General features: G+C 43.9%; 1 long non-coding RNA gene and 2 pseudogenes across 3 annotated transcripts in view; 2 read left to right on the plus strand and 1 right to left on the minus strand.

Annotated features, from left to right (window-relative positions):
* LOC309618227 (myosin-13-like) overlaps positions 1-9,974 on the minus strand; it is a 51,813-nt pseudogene extending 41,839 nt beyond the window's left edge. Inside the window, exons 1-6 of the transcript XR_014249855.1 lie at positions 9,203-9,974; positions 4,215-4,358; positions 3,973-4,129; positions 2,115-2,142; positions 1,199-1,310; positions 63-155 (exon numbers count right to left, since the gene is read on the minus strand). The product of XR_014249855.1 is annotated as a myosin-13-like (transcript). The remainder of the gene's footprint in view (positions 1-62; positions 156-1,198; positions 1,311-2,114; positions 2,143-3,972; positions 4,130-4,214; positions 4,359-9,202) is intronic.
* The window catches only part of LOC309618878, a 272,744-nt gene that overhangs the window by 111,339 nt on the left and 144,311 nt on the right, over positions 1-17,094 (plus strand). The gene's annotated exons all lie outside the window — the stretch shown is intronic.
* Positions 5,510-9,001, plus strand: LOC309618870 (UBX domain-containing protein 4 pseudogene; annotated as a pseudogene). Its single transcript has one exon. The product of its transcript is annotated as a UBX domain-containing protein 4 pseudogene (transcript).

Here is a 17,094-nt window from a genome sequence, read left to right on the forward strand (position 1 = left end):
ATTCATCATTGGAGGAGAGGGCTTTCTTTCTGGGGGTCATTGACAATTGGACTGAGTCTTACGAATCTCAAGGAGTTGTCATTCCTCACGGTCTTGGCATTTCCAAAGGCCTCCAGGAGGGGATTGGCCTGGATGATCTGGTCTTCCAGGGTTCCCTAATAATAAGTGAGAAGAGGAAAAGAGAGGACTTTGGACGTCTTCCGAAGTAACTTCCCAGTGACTCAAAAGTGTGGATGCTCTGGGAAGGTCCCAGGGAGAGATGTCGCCCAGCTCAGGCTGGTGGCAGGTACAGTTGTGCTGAGTACCCACAGGCCCATCCCCACCCCACCCAAGGAGGCTTCAAGGTCCCATCATAGAAGGAGTCTTAGCACAGCACCAAAGTGGCTTCTGGCCACACCAGATTCCAGGTTGGAGCCCTACCCGCTACATCTCAATCTCCCAGGCGGCCTTTCTTCTCTGATAACATTTTATTATAAATCATGGATTTGTGAAATATAGACCTCTGTTCCTGCATGCACCAGGACCCATTTATACAGATATTCAGGTTCAGAAGTAGAAACAGACTGTGAGCAATGAAAGTGACCCATACGATAGAAACAGTGGTTCTCAAAAAAATGTTTAAGTTGCATAAAATATTTTGTGAGAATTATTACGTAGAAATCCACTTATAGAAAGCAGAGTTTTCACCTTTCCCCCTTCCCCACATGATTGCTTGCCTTTCTGACTTCAGAGCTGTTTGGAAACTACTGTCCAGCCCAGTGGTTCTCAAAGTGTGATCCCTGGACAGGGCATGAACAATGGGAACATGACAGAAATGCAACATGCCAGGATTTTGAATGTGAGACAGGAATTTCAGTCAGAAATTCTGGGCCTGGGGACCAGCAATCCGTTGTTAACGAACCCTCCTGGTGATTCTGACGTGCACTCCAGTTTGAGAACCACTGGCCTAAACCATTCCTTTGCCAAAGGAGGATGTGGAGTTGTTCAAGGTCACTCGGCTGTTGCTGATGGAGCTGGTGCTAGAGCCCGAGTCCACAAGGTGGAGCCATTTCCTGCCTTGCCCCGTAAACACCCCCTGGGGCAGGACCTCGTGCTGTGCATCTCTGCTGAGCACAAAGCCCTGCAGACACTTGGTGCTCACCTGGGGTTTCAGTTATACTCATTCCAGCAAGCCTTCCAGGTGCAGGAAGCTGCTCACCTGCATCTTGCCCGGCCGCTGCTCCTTCCTCTTCTCCCCAGTGACCGCAATTGCTGCAAAGTGCTGGATCACACGCTTGGTGTTCACTGTCTTCCCAGCCCCGGATTCTCCGCTGTTGATTTAAAAGTAAGTGAGAGGGACTTCCCTGGTGGTCCAGTGGTAAAGAATCCGCCTTGCAATGCAAGGGACGCGGGTTCAATCCCTGGTCAGGGAACTAAGATCCCACATGCCGCGGGGCAACCGAGCCTGCACGCCATAACTACTGAGCTTGCGCGCCTCAATTAGAGCCCACGTGCCACAAACTACAGAGCCCACGTGCTCTGGTGCCGCGTGCCACAACTACAGAGCCCACGCACTCTGGAGCCTGCGTGCCACAACTAGAGAAGAGAAAACCCGCCCGCCACAACTAGAGAGAAGCCTGTGCACCACAGCGAAGAGCCCGCGCACCCCAACAAAAGATCCCGAGTGCTGCAACTAAGACCCGACGCACTCAAAAATAAATAAAATATAATAAAGTAAAATAAAATAAAATAAAGTGAGATACACAGACATAGAGAACAGACTTGTAATTGCCAAGGGGACCAAGGAAAGGGGGAATGGAGGACAAATGGATTGAGAGTTAGGGATGAGTAGATGCAAACTATTAGATATAGAATGCATAACCAACAAGGTCCTACTGCATTGCACAGGGAACTATATTCAATACCTTGTGATAAAACATAATGGAAAAGAATATGAAAAGGAATATATATGTATAACTGAATCACTTTGCTGTACAGCAGAAATTAATACAACATTGTAAATCAAGTATATTTCAAAAAAATAAATTTTTTTAAAAAAGTAAGTGAGCTAAAGGAGAGCAGAAGGAATGGGCAGCCCCTTCCAAGTCATCATGGCAACAGCACAGGTTACTCACGCGATGAGGACGGACTGGTTGTCTCGATCTAGAAATGCAGAAGGAAGCAGGACAGAATAAATAAACAACATACAGGCAGGATATACAAATCAGGCAACATTGGGGGTAGACAGAGCCCATGAGTTCTAGTTCTGGCTTTGCCATTAACTAGTGGTGTGATGATTTGGGCTAGAAGATGTCTAATCTTCTTTGAGACAATTTGTGCAGATTTCCCAAATGCTGGATGTGTAACATGGGCAGCATGGGAAGTGAACGGTGAGTCCCACAGTGTGGAAGTTATTCGTGTTCACAGATCTTTACCTCCTCGATAGCACTTTCTTATCTCCCTTTTCAACAAAGAAAGCAAGTCTCAGACTTAGAACTTGTAAGAAGCCACAGCTTCTAATTAGAATTTATGGACACTGATTTGTTGTCATTGCATTTTTCTTTCACCTTTACTTTCTACTTGTGGATAGTGACCGTGGTTTTCCATTTACAAGAGTGTTATAGGTTGAATTGTGTTCCCCCCAACAAATTAATATGTTGAGGCCCTAACTAACCCCCAGTACCTCAAAATGTGACCTTATTTGGAAATAGGGTCATTGCAGATGTAATTAGTTAAGATGAGGTCATACTGGAGTAGGTGGGCCCCTAATCCAATATGACTGGTGTCCTTATAAAAAGAGAAATTTGGAGACAGATGAGAACACAATGTGAAGATGAAAGTGCAGATCAAGGTGATGATTCTATAAGCCAAGGGATGGCGAGGATGGCCAGCAAACCACTGGAAGCTGGGAGAGTGGCCTGGACCACATTCTCCCTCTCGGCCCTCAGAGGGAACCAACCCTGCTGACACCTTGATCTCAGACTTCCAGGCTCCAGAGCTGTGACACAATGCATTTCTGTTGCTTAGGCCACCCAGTGTGTAGTACTTGGTTACGGCATTCCTAAGAAACTAATACTAATAGTGATATTATTCTTCCTTTTTTTAAAAAATAGTTTTCCTCCAGATCAAAGGGCAGATTTGTTCGGTTCCTATTTTATTTTTATTTTTGGCCACGCCACGTGGCATGTGGGATCTTAGTTCCCTGACCAGGTATCGAATCCGTGTCCCCTGCAGTGGAAGCGCAGAGTCTTAACCATTGGACCTCCAGGGAATTCCCTATTCTTCCTTTTTGAAATGGACGGAACTTCAGTCACTATAAGGAAAGATTTTAAATATGCAGAAATGGCCGGGATTGCGAATGTGACATTGGAATGGCTGAAGTTTGGGCAACATTGTCCTGGATGACTTTTAAGCATCTTCAGATCTCGGATGCTTGCTTCTACTTCTTCTCTCCGCACCAAGTCAAATCAGGTGAAAGCTGAACAGACCGAAGTGATGTTAGGCATGACAGGGTGACAGTATTACCACATCTCTGCTATTTCATCTGCTATTCTGGAAATTTAAGGAGGAGAAAGAGGGAGCCTGAGAAAACAGGTGAAAGGAAGTTGCTGTGCCCATTTCTCCAACTTTGCATTCCTAAGTGGCTACTAATATAGTCTCTCTTCCAAGTGTGTTCCGGTTGGGGGTTTCTTTGGAGGTGGGGGCAGCGCATCTCCTTGTGCTTCACATCCACCCCCAGAGAAGCATGTACTTAGTGTGGCTTCAGTCCCAAGCTCTGGCTTAAGAACCGTGACTGGTAATGGAAGATACTGCGCCCCTGGCTTTCCATCCTGACATCCTCTGAATCTCCTGAGGTCACTTTGGTCATTGCACCATTTGGATGACCAAAGCCTGTGAAGGGCTCGAGTAATTAACTAAGAACCAGTGCAGTTAAAGGACTTGAATACTTCACTAAAACTATTTTTTAAAATATGGATTAAAGAAATTACTCACCAGTCAACACGAACTGATAGGCATTGTCAGAGATGGAGAAGATGTGGGGCGGGGCCTCCTGGTGCTTTTTGCCTCTGTAGGCCGTCACCACCTCAGGGTTGTACACCGGCAGCCACTTGTAGGGGTTGACGGTGACACAGAAGAGGCCTGAGTAGGTCTGAGAAAATCAGAAAATTCAACCTATGGATCTTGATTTTACTAAGAGAAGGAAATGGAATAAAGAGAGGTTGAAGGGTACTCACGTAGATCATCCAGGCTGCGTTACGCTCTTTGAGGTTGTACAGCACTGCTGGCTCGTGCAGGTGGGTCATCACGACCATGTCCTCAACCTTGTCATATTTGGGAGGGTTCATGGGGAAGACTTGGTCACTGTTCGGAGTGAGTGTCTGGATATTGAGAGGAAAATCACATGATGAGTGGGAGAGCCGATGTGGTGACCTACCAGTGGGGTGAAAATGGTGAGATATTGTGGTGAGATTACCCCATTACCGTGGTTAACCTTATGGATCATTTCTGTGCCCGGAGATGATCCGTAAAGAACTGTTCTTGATAAATCTAAGACTGGTCAAACTGTAGAACCAATTCTGGTCTGATGCCCCCAAGTCAGCATGCCATTCTGTGTGCCAGAAGAGGGTTACAGGTGTGCAAGGTTATAGAGCCCTTCAGCCTCAGGGTGGCCAGGTGGAACTCAGGATGGCCAAGGCCACAGCAGCTTGCCTCTGTTTACCCCATTTGCTATGAGTGCTGCAATGAGATCAAGCTTGGAATACTGGAAAAAACTCTTCCAGTGTATTCTGTACATCTCCACCTCAATACCTCTGCTCATGTGGGTCCCTTTGTCTGGAATATATCTACATTGAAATTACATCTAGCAACCTTCAAAGCTCTTCTGAAGTGACACCTCTTCCATGACCTGTTTCTGCTCTCCCCTGTCTTTTCAAGGCTTCCAGCATTCCTTGCACCGCTGCCCTAATAGTTAAAACATTTGGACTTGAAGCATGATCCATGCCTGAACAGTATTTTGAGACTATTACCTAATTTTCCCCTCTCTGCTTTCCCTCCCCTTTAAGCATACAACTGGCACTCCATTACTCAGGAAAGGTAGAAAATAGGGCATAAAAGCGAGAGAGCCTGTAAGCCTTTCTAGCGTTTGCTTTCCAAAAGCCCGAATCCTCAGAAGAGCTTTGAGGGTTTTACCAAAAAGATAAAAGGGAGGAGATTTGTTGATATAGACCAAATCTCTTGAGGAAAGGAAGCCCTTCTGCCCCACCGCCCTAAACTAGAGAGAGAGAGAGACATCCAAAATAGCATAAGGGAGATGGAAAAATCTGTGTGTCCTGAAGGTTCAGAAACTGGGGCGCTCCTTCCACTTCCGTGACTGCGGGGCCTGCGGTCTCCCGGGCTCCCGCACGCACCCACTTGCCAACGAGACAAAGGGCGGGGGCGCGCTGCCAACGGCGACGCGTGGCGTCATGCGTCGCGGGGCGCGCCTCGGCGTGTGCGCTCGCGCGCGTCCTGGGGGGCCACTGACAGACCTGCGCGCCGGTGCGGAGCCGGAGGCGGGCCGCGGGGGCCCAACGACGGAGAGGGCGGGGCCGGCTCCGGGACCAAGGCGGCAACACACCGAGTGAGCGCCTGTGCCTGAGGGCAGCGATGCTGTGGTTCCAGGGCGCCATTCCGGCCGCCGTCGCGTCGGCCAAGAGGAGGGGCGCGGTCTTCGTGGTGTTCGTGGCAGGTGATGATGCGCAGCCTACACAGATGGCTGCAAGTTGGGAAGATGAGAAAGTGACCGAAGCGTCTTCAAACAGTTTTGTTGGTGTTAAAATCGATACCAAAAGTGAAGCCTGCTTACAATTTCCACAGATCTGTCCTGTAGTGTGTGTTCCATCTGGTTTCTTTATTGGAGACAGTGGAGTTCCCTTGGAAGTAATAGCAGGAAGTGTTCCTGCAGATGAACTTGTTACCAGCATCCACAGAGTCCGGCAGATGCACTCGTTAAAAGGTGAAATATCAGTGGCAAATAGTGGCCAGTGAGAAAGTTCAGTCTCTATGCCATCCACCTCATTTGATCATAACAACACTTCTGAAAACTGTCAGTCCAGAAATGTAGAGCTCTGTGAGACACCACCCACTTCTGATACAAAGTCAGATTCTGCAACAGGAGGAGAAATTTCAGGCCAGGCCACTGTGTCTCCAGAGCCTGGTGGATGCTCAAATCCGAGACCTACAGAGGAGCTCACCGTCAGAGTGGAAGGACTAACCAAAAAACTTGAAGAAAGGAGAGAAGAGAAAAGGAAAGAGGAAGAACAGAGAGAGATTAAGAAGGAAATTGAGAGGAGGAAAACTGGAAAAGAAATGTTGGATTATAAAAGAAAGCAAGAAGAAGAATTAACAAAAAGAATGTTACAGGAAAGGAACAGAGAAAAGGCATAAGATAGGGCAGCTCGAGAGCGTATAAAACAGCAGATTGCACTGGACCGTGCAGAGAGAGCTGCTGGTTTTGCAAAGACAAAGGAAGAAGTAGAAGCTGCTAAAGCTGCTGCCCTGCTGGCCAAACAGGCAGAAATGCAAGTCAAGAGAGACTCTTCCACAACAGAAAGAAGCAGTGTTGCGAGAATTCAATTCCATCTTCCTGATGGTTCTTCCTTCACAAGTCAGTTCCCTTCTGATGCTCCTCTAGAAGAAGCAAGGCAGTTTGCTGCACAGACTGTTGGCAACACTTAGGGTAATTTTTCATTAGCAACAATGTTTCCCAGGAGGGAATTTACCAAAGAAGATTATAAAAAGAAATTACTGGATTTGGAACTTGCCCCAAGTGCTTCAGTGGTACTGTTGCCAGCAGGAAGACCAACTACATCCATGGTACATTCTTCCAGTGGCGCCTTTTGGACATTCTTGGGGACAGTACTTTACCTTGCCATCTGGAGATTGATCAGCAACTTCTTATTTAGTAATCCTCCTCCTGCACAGACCTCGGTGAGAGCAGCATCATTGGAATCCTCAAACCTTGCATCCTCTAGCAACTCAGAAAAAAGGGAACCAGTCAGAAAAAGAGTGCTGGAGAAACGGGGGGAAGACTTGAAAAAGGAGGGCAAGATATACAGATTGAGGACTCAAGATGATGGTGAAGATGAAAACAACACTTGGAATGGAAATTCTACTCAACAGATGTAGTGTGACAAGTACAATATGTGCAGTAATCATTGTTTCTCTTATGATTTAATTCAACTAAAATTCTACTGGAGAAGTGGGACTGCTTTATGTTTTCCAACTCATCTACAAAGTGTCTCTTTATTCCTGCTTAGTGGGTTAAAGTTGTTTAACCTCAGATAAGTCAAGAGATAAAATAACTGGCTGCTAGATCCTTGTATATGGTAACCAACTGCTAGAAGCCTAAAATAACAAAAGGTCTGCGACAGCCTCCCTTTATCAGCTTTCTTGTTTAGTATTTCATATGCCCATTAGCCCTGTGCTCGCAGATGATATGTTTTGTTTAGGGCTGTTTTGCTCCAGAACTCCTCAGCCCACACAAAGTAACTGGTGTGTCACTGAATAATTTGATCTTGAGTCAGAGCGTTTTAACTAGCCAATCAGATGATAATTTGGGTTTAACTTTTCTCTTCTTGCTCATCAGCTGCAAGCAAAATCTTGTAGTTTTTAATCTTACTTAAACACTGAATAAAAAAATCTTTTCCAAAAAAAAAAAGAAACTGGGGCTTGTTTCTTAGCACATCCTTCAGGGGGGCAGTGACACCCCATGTGGTATTACTGAAAACGTGGCATGGTTCTGGGGAGGAGACCCCAATAGTAACTCCAGAAAATTTATTTCCAGCCCTGTGAAAAGAGGCTGACACCAGAGGTTAAGTTTAATAATAACAATCATCATCATCATCATCATCATCGTCATCTGTCTTGTATGCTTGAATTTGTGAACTGCGATTCATACCTACCATGTACTCTTTTTTTAAAAATTTATTTTATTTATTTATTTTTGGCTGCGTTGGGTCTTCCTTGCTGCGCACGGGCTTTTCTCTAGTTGTGGCGAGCGGGGGCTACTCTTCGTTGCGGTGCACGGTCTTCTCATTGTCATGGCTTCTCTTGTTGCAGAGCACAGGCTCTAGGCACACGGGCTTCAGTAGTTGTGGCGCACAGGCTCAGTAGTTGTGGCGCACAGGCTCAGTAGTTGTGGCTCGCGGGCTCTAGAGTGCAGGCTCAGTAGTTGTGGCGCACGGGCTTAGTTGCTCCGCGGCATGTGGGATCTTCTGGGACCGGGGATTGACTCCATGTCCCCTGCATTAGCGGGCGGATTCTTTTTTTTTTTTTTTTTTTTTAATAAATTTTCATCAGTTTTTTTTTTAAATTTATTTATTATTTATTTATTATTTATTTTTGGCTGTGTTGGGTCTTCGTTTCTGTGCCAGGGCTTTCTCCAGTTGCGGCAAGTGGGGGCCACTCTTCATCACGGTGCGCGGGCCTCTCACTGTCGCGGCCTCTCTTGTTGCGGAGCACAGGCTCCAGACGCGCAGGCTCAGTAGTTGTGGCTTACGGGCCTAGTTGCTCCGTGGCATGTGGGATCTTCCCAGACCAGGGCTCGAACCCGTGTCCCCTGCATTGGCAGGCAGATTCTCAACCACTGCGCCACCAGGGAAGCCCTAGCGGGCGGATTCTTAACCTCTGTGCCACCAGGGAAGTCCCCATACCCACCATGTACTCTTGATTCCTACACTAGATGATAAACTTTGGGGAAGCAGGACTGAGATTTGCTCATATTTGCAAAGTGATAGACACTGTGACCTAGACATGGTGCGCGTCCAGTAAGGATTGAATTGAATGGTGCTCTGTAATTCTCTGCATTAAATTAGGCGTTGCCTCTGGAGCTCCCTCTGTAAGTCACTCTGCAGCCTAGAGAGTTCTATTTGGTATATTCACCCATCCAGCAGCAATCTGTATCAATCTCTCCCTTAAACAGTCCAAACTCTTCCACCACCACCTTCCCCTTTCTCCAAAGCAAACATCATAAAAACTCTCAAAGCCCAAATCCTCAAAGGAAAGAGCCAGAGGAAAGGTAGGTGCCATGGCAGTTTTTACCTGCGACTTCACTCAGAGTAGATCAATGTGAGTCTTGTTCTATCTTCAGATTCCTATGGACCAGCATGCAATTTCTACTATTCTACTCCAAAGGCAAAGGGGGATGCCCATGTTAGCAAGGACATCTGAGATCAACACTTACCTGGTCGTCGAGGGTCTTGACTGTGACTTTGTCATTTTCCTTGCTCTGGATCATACCTTTCATATAAAATTCCTTATCATCCACTGCAAAGCAAGCTTTCTTAGAATCAAATGGGCGATTTTGAGCCTCGATTCTCTCCTTCTCTGATTTCCACAGGTAGGGAGCTGCTTCTCCAAAAATGGCCATCTCTGCATCAGAGCTCATGACTGCAGGGGCTGGGAAGACCAGGGCTGCTCAGTCTGGAGCTTTGGGGAGCTCCATCCTATTATTTCCATTCAGACAGGGGGCCAGATTCAAAAGTTCCTGGGATTAACCTACGTTCTGAGGAATCCAGGACCTGGTATAGGGGCCTAGAGTGGGCAAGTGGGGGTGAGCTAAAGGAGATATTTTACTCCAAGAAAAAAGTTTGAGGGGACATCTCTTAGTCCAGCTCCAGGTGTGGAAGTCTAAACCGATTAGAGGAAGCCAAGCTGAGCCTAATAAAGGAGGCCTCAGAAAATACTTCCTTAATTACGCATCACATTTGAGCCTCATGATCTCGGTGTCATTCCCAAATCTTAAGGGTGTCTGAAAAGAATTACTGGAATGTTGATAATTCCTAGTAGAAAGTTCAGATAGCCCAGTGAAAAGTAATGACTTGAACATAAAGTACTGCCACACTTGCTTAGCCAATTACAGGCAACAAGGTGATAGGAGACATTATGGCCTAGTGCAATGGTTCCAAACTTTAATATGCAGCAGAATTACCTGGAGAGCTTGTTAAAACACAGATTTCTGGGCCTCACCCCCAGAGCTTCTGATTCAGTAGGTATGGGGTGGGGCCTGAGAATATGCATTTCTAGCAAGTTCCTAGGCAATGCTGATGGTGCATTCATCAGCTGATGGTGAATTCATCATTGTGGTCCAGGGACCACACTCTGAGAACTGCTGGTGTAGGGCCTTCTGACTCCAAGTGTGGTCCTTGAACATGTTGCATCAGCATCACCGAGGAGTTGTTAGACATTCAGAATCTCAGAACCACCACACATTACAAAACCAGAATCTGCACTTTAACTAGATCTCCAGGTGATTTCTAGGCATAGTAGAGTTGAGAAGTACTGGGCTTAAGGCAGGGGTCTCCAAACTTTAGTTATGTGTAGCAGTGTCGGGGTGTGACAAACAGTGTTTAATTAAATACCTGCTTTAGAACTCACTGCTTAGCGTGTGTGTGTGAGTGTGTGTGTGTGTGTGTGTGTGTGCATGTGCGTGTATGGTGTGTTTATGTATCTTTCTGCCTCTCTCTCTCTGTCCACCCTCCCGCTCATCCCTCCCGTCACTTCTTTCCAAACCATCCCCTATCACAGACCTTCTCTTTATGTGTTTTCCTTGCTTAGAAGCTAGAAAATTTGGCTTAAAGTTCCGGCACTGAACTTGGTCAAACCACTTAACTTCTTTGGGCCACTAATTTCACTTAAAATGAAGAAGCAAGCCTAGCTCATTTCTAAGGCCCCTGCAGGTTGTGTGACTTTTCTGGTTCCTTTTCCTCATCTGCATTTGCTTTTCCTGTTCCCTCTGGACCTCTTCCCGTATCCTTCCTGACCCTCTGCTTCTTTTCCCCACAACTCTCCCCCTTCTCCCTTTCTTTCTCTGCTTTTTCTTTTCCATACGTTCTTCTGTAAGGGACCATAAAATGGAGTTCAATTACACACATGTATCCCCATATCTCTCTTAAGAAATAGTTCATATGTTTTGAATAAAGCCTTTTATGTTTCCTATTAAAAGTGGGAAAATTGAACATTTTATAGTTGTCTCTTGGCACTGCCCCCCGCCCCCAATCTTACACTTTATGAAATTACTCTTCATTGGTGACTGACTGTTGTTTCAATATCCCTCCTTGAGATTCTGGGAGGATCTAGTCCTACAGAAAGAGGAGCAACTGCTTCCCTCTGGACCTTATTCAGGATAAGTTGCATTTCGATTTTACTTTGGCCAGCGGCTCTGCTGAACCATCTGTGTGCTCGTGGTTAAGTTTTCATAGTTAAGAGATTGGAACTCAATATAGCACCACAAAGAGGACCTCTGGCTTGCAGGCTTCATGCGGTTTAAATTTTCTCAGTTACTGCCTGGTGGAGAGGAAGAATTCAACCATATTGTTTCCTCATCTGTGAAGATAGTCCCTACTTTTGTGGCTTAAGTGAGTTTTATGACAGCAGCAGTTCTCAAACTTTGTTTTCTCAGAACCCCTTCACGCTCTTAAAAATCATTGAGAACCCAGTGAGTTTGGTTTATGCAGGTCATATCTACCAATATTTATGACATTAGAAGTCAAAATTGAGAAAATCTAATTCATTTAAAATTCCTATCAAATTCATTGCATGTTAACATTAATGACATATTTTTATGAAAATGACTATATTTTCCAAAACAAAAAAATTAGTGGCAAAAGTACCATTGTTTTTCATTTTTGCAACTCACTTTAATGTCTGCTGAGTAGAAGATGGATGGATTTTCATGCCTGCTTCTGTATTCAGTCTGTTGCTGTACGGTTTTTTGTTTTTTTTGTTTTTTGGTTAAAGTAGATATAGAAAATCTTTCACAGATATATAATTTGGAAAAGGAAAGAGTATTTTAATTGCCCTTTCAAATAATTGCAGATATTCTTTTTAGATACTATACCAAAACTTGACACGTGGTAGTTTCTGTGGTAGTTCCTTAAAGGCTAGTTGCAATGTGGAATCTGAAACCATATCAACAAACATTATGATCTGTTGGTCTGTGTTGAACTTTGAATGAAACTTTTACCCATGTGTAAACATCATACATTGATCATTTGGAAAATATTGTTCACTGAATTATACAGAACTTCCAAATATTGGCACGTTTCATTATACAGTATAAAAAATCACAATCATTAATATCAGTACTGATCTCATTAGAAAATTCAGGGGCTTCCCTGGTGGCGCAGTAGTTGAGAATCTGCCTGCCAATGCAGGGGACACGGGTTCGAGCCCTGGTCTGGGAAGATCCCACGTGCCGCGGAGCAACTAGGCCCGTGAGCCACAATTACTGAGCCTGCGCGTCTGGAGCCTGTGCTCCGCAACAAGAGAGGCCGCGATAATGAGAGGCCCGCGCACCGTGATGAAGAGTGGCCCCCACTTGCCGCAACTAGAGAAAAGCCCTCGCACAGAAACGAAGACCCAACACAGCCATAAATAAACAAATAAATAAATAAATTAATTAATTAAAAAAATAAATAACGTCCATGTTTTTTTAAAAAAAAAAAAAAATTCAAATATTAGGAAGTTGTCAAGCTAATGATAGTAGCTACAAGTCTTCCAAAATTTTAATTTTTGCTTAAAAACTCAACTATATCATTAGTAAAAAATACTGTCAGTAGTTTTCCTTGAAAGGATAAACACACTTCACTGCTTTTTGAGAAACTGTCTGCCAGATCTCCAAGTCTGAGAAACAATAGTTTGTCTGCTAGTCATTCTTTCAAGTAAAAATGGTGCTTCATGAATCAAGTGGCTGGTTCATCTTGCAACTCAGACAACTGCACATGTGTTTTTCCTTGAGACAAATGTCAAAGTCCAGTGTGCAAAAGGAGTGCTTTTCATGGACTTCCTGTTTGATCATATAGAATATTATAAAGATGTGGATAAAATTGAGATGTAATAAAATTAATACTTTCCACTGCTGCAAATTTTAGGTCATTTTTCAATGAAGCTGGCTTTTTAAAAAATTTTTTTATTTATTTATATTTATTTTTGGCTGCATTGGGTCTTCGTTGCTGTGTGCAGGCTTTCTCTAGTTGCGGCGAGCGCTACTCTTCGTTGCGGTGCACAGGCTTCTAATTGCGGTGGCTTCTCTTGTCGCGGAGCATGGGCTCTAGGCATGCGGGCTTCGGTAGTTGTGGCACGCGGGCTCAGTGGTTGTGGCTCACGGGCTTAGTTGCTCCGCAGCATGTGGGATCTTCCCGGACCAGGGCTCGAACCCGTGTCCCCTGCATTGGCAGGCGGATTCTTAGCCACTGTGCCACCAGGGAAGTCCCGAAGCTGGCTTTTTAAATTAAAAAAAATTCTTTTTCACTGTCAGTGTATGGCCGTGAAGAATACTATGACTACTAGTACAGCTTGGTGCCATGTCTTGATTTGTAATAAAGCGTCAGAACTTCTATCCATCCTTGCTTTTGCATCATTAAGTCAACACAGTGAAGAAAGCACATTGCATCTGGGTATTATTATGAAAATTGTTTTGACCTCATGTAACTCTTGAAAAGTTCTTAGGAATCTCCAAGGATCCATGGGCCACAGTTTGAGAATGGTTGCACTATAGTGTGAGGGAATCTCGTCAGGCTGCAAGTGTATGATCTGATGTCATTTAGCTTGACTTAGTGTTCAGCCTGCTACCCAAAGTGTTGAAAGTTGATCCACATCAAAATCATCTGCAACAGAATCTCTGTGGTTGGGACTGAGGAAACTGAATTGTTCTCAAGGGCCTCAAACACAGTGATGTTTGGGAGCATTATTTTGCTTTTATAAAGCCACTCTTTCCAAAACCATGGCATGGTCCCAATGGTCAAATACAAAATGATTTTAGGCAACTATTTCTTAATTTTAATAGTTATATTAAAGTCTATTACCTTATTTTAGCAAAATGTAAGATGCCATCGATTGTAAGATAACCTATTTTGTGTCCCACTAATAAAGGAAAACACCCTGCTAATTACAATACTCCTTTCATTGATTATAAGATGCATCCCAAGTTTAGAGATAATATTTTGTGAAAATGTGAAGAAAGTTAGAATAAAATAGAATAATATGTGCTAACCACTTAGAGACAGTGAAATATCTGTTTATAGTAGTGATATAAAGCAGTCTTTCTCAAACTTTGGTGGGCATAGGAATCCAACTGGGAATCTTGTTGAAATAGATATTCTGATTCAGCAGATCTGGAGTAGAGTTTGAGATTTTGAATATAAATGTCTCAGCTGATGCTGAGATAGACGGTCCAGACTTTCATAGCAAGCATATAGGGTAACTTTGAAAAACACATCTAAGAAGAAAAAGGAATCAAGGTAAATCAAAATATTAAGTGAATTAGCAGTACTGGTCTTAAATGGGTATTGCAAAATTTGTGATAGTAGTATAAGAATGAAGTCTGAAGTTGGGGAAAGACTATACAATGACTCATGGTCAAACTATACCTTTAGGTCTCTTAGAAAAACAAGACTTTCCGTCTGGGATTCAAGTCACTGAGTGTGTTGAGGTGGAGATTTTTCTTCTTCCACCCACAGCTCTAACCATGACTCAGAATCCAGTATCTCCTAGTTTTACTGCCTAGATGATGCATGAGTTGTCTCAGCGATATTCTTGCAAATGTGTTGTCCAGCCTACTCAAATGCCTTCAAGATGACTTTTTTCCCTTTTGGAAATTTTGGAAAATCATTTGGGGTAGTTTCTGCAGGCCAAAGATACTTCTTGCTTTAAACTGAAATCTGGCTCTCTGTGACTTCAGGATGTTTGATCCTCTTTTCGGCTCTTGGTAACAACAGAAAGAGTTCAAACCTTCTCCCCACAAGACAACTCTTCACCCATTTGATGGCTGCTCTGGGTTCTCCTTAGCATTTTTTTTTTTTTTTTTTTTTAATGTGGACCATTTTTCAAGTCTTTATTGAATTTGTTACAGTATTGCTTCTGTTTTATGTTTTGGTTTTTTGGCTGCAAGGCATGTAGGATCTTAGCTCCCCGACCAGGGATTGAGCCTGGAAGGCGAAGTCTTAACCACTGGACATCCAGGGAAGTCCCTCCTTAGCTTTTTCTTTTCCAGGCTAAGTAGCCCCAGTGCTGTCTTCATCTGTTTCTTCCGTGATGTGCTTCTGCATCTCCTTTACCATCACAGTGAGCTCACTCCTGTTAATCTCTTAAGTGTGACATCCAGACCACATGTTGTCCTCCATCAGCATGTGCCCTCACCTCTCCTGACCTAGGTGTCATGCCCGAGGTGGTGACTGCCCTCTGGTAGCCTCATCACACCGATGACTCACCACTCACTGTCAAGCAAAGCCCCTCAACGCACGCTGTGTGCGTCCGGTTGCTAAGTCAGATCTTGTCCCCATATTTATACAACTGTACTCTGGGACCCAGGGCTAAAACCATGTATTCTTGGCTGATAAAACTTCCCCTTGTTAGGTCTCATCCAACTCTCTTGGCATGACTCATGGTGTCCCTGGAAACTCTACCCCCAGAAAGTCCCCTAATTATCTGCTTCTTGGTTTTGAGAGCTTGACCTGCTTCCAGCCCTACACAGCTGTGTCCCTCCAACCATCCCCTCTGTTCCTGTCTTTAGGGGTCTTCCAATGGGGATGGCCATCCCAGTCTCCCTGACCTCCAGCACCACCTTCTGAGTGCTCCCCAACCCCTCTTACTGCTGTCAGTGCGCTATGACACTGCTCTCAACTTTCAGCCCTCTCCTGGGAATTGCTCAGCTACTGCATCTTGTCAGCAATGGTGTGGTCATGACTTAATTATACTGTGGTTTCCTTGGTCCTAATTCGTCTAGAATTACTTCCAATAAACACAAATTCTGAGGTGGGGGAGTAATTTTTTTTTATTACTACAGTGGACATAGGTTTGAATCCATTTCTCCTTATTCTCTCAGCATCATTTGTGAGTAAAGACACAGCTGAGGGGATTCAGGGGTGCCGCCTCTGCTCAAAAAACAGCAAAGTTAGACTTGTGTGAAGACTGAATCTTGAGCCTACGAACATCATGTTTGGGGCCAACCTAAGTATATTGACCTGGAGCTTGTGTGTCAAAGTTCTGCAGTGTGTTTTATTCCTGTTAGTGTGATGAGCAAATTTGGGAAGCCCTGCTTCCTTAGCTGCATATTTTGTAATCTGCCTTTAGAAATACTTAAGTAATGGATTTTAATTTCATCAGTTTCAGATTCCTATGAGTGTGGCAAGAATGAGAATGTGTAAATCACTGTTTGCTAATTTCAATTATTGTATTCCCAATCAAGATGAAAGTGACTCTTACCTTCTTGGTTTCCAAAGCAATGGTTAGTGTCCTTCAGGAATGAAGTGGCTTCTGAGAGAGTGATTCCAGAAATCAAAACTAAACAAAACAAAGAACAAATGAACTATGAAGAGTTTAAATAAATCTAGAAATTGTACTTTTCTAAGTTTAGTTACATTTAAATAGTACACGGTGGATGGTGTGGGATGGAAATAAATTTTCCATTTTTCCCTTCGGTTAAATCATCATTCTTTAAGTAATTGGGTAATTACAGCACTGATTAACAATTTTTTTGAGTATCTTCTGTGTGTGCAAAGTACCATGTCAGCTCCTTAAGGGGGTATAAAAAAGGATAAAGACAGTCTCTACCCTAAAGGAATGCAAAATTTAGGAACAGTTAAGAGAAATGCTCAAATAAATCTTTGAACAAGGAAGAATAATACAAATTCTGTAAGCGTCTAAATGAAGTGTTATGGGGACTTAGAGAGATGATGCTTCCGGCTGAGGGTAGGGGGCTGTGAGGGGTCAAAAAAGAAAGGAAGGAGGGAGGGGAATGATCCGGATTGTAATTTGGATGCTTTTAGACCAGAAGTTGAATTCTTTGGCAATGAGAGAAAAGTTGTGAATTATGGGAAAGACTTCTTTAAGATGTCTAGGAAGGGCACTTTCTTAAATATCCTATATTCTCTTGGAGAAGATGAAGGTAGGGTAGCTGACAACTTATTTGGGACTAAGGAATCTCAGTCCAGAAGTTTATAACCTACATGAAGATCTCAGGATACCATAAGAGTCTGAATAATTTTCAATATCAAATTTAACTTAAACTTCCCATTTACCACACAGTACTTTTATGGAACCTGGGGAACATGTCGTGAAATACCATTTAGGCAGGAA

Source organism: Balaenoptera borealis, assembly GCF_965194805.1.
Source record: "Balaenoptera borealis genome assembly, chromosome: 20".
Classification (NCBI taxonomy): Eukaryota; Metazoa; Chordata; class Mammalia; order Artiodactyla; family Balaenopteridae; genus Balaenoptera; species Balaenoptera borealis.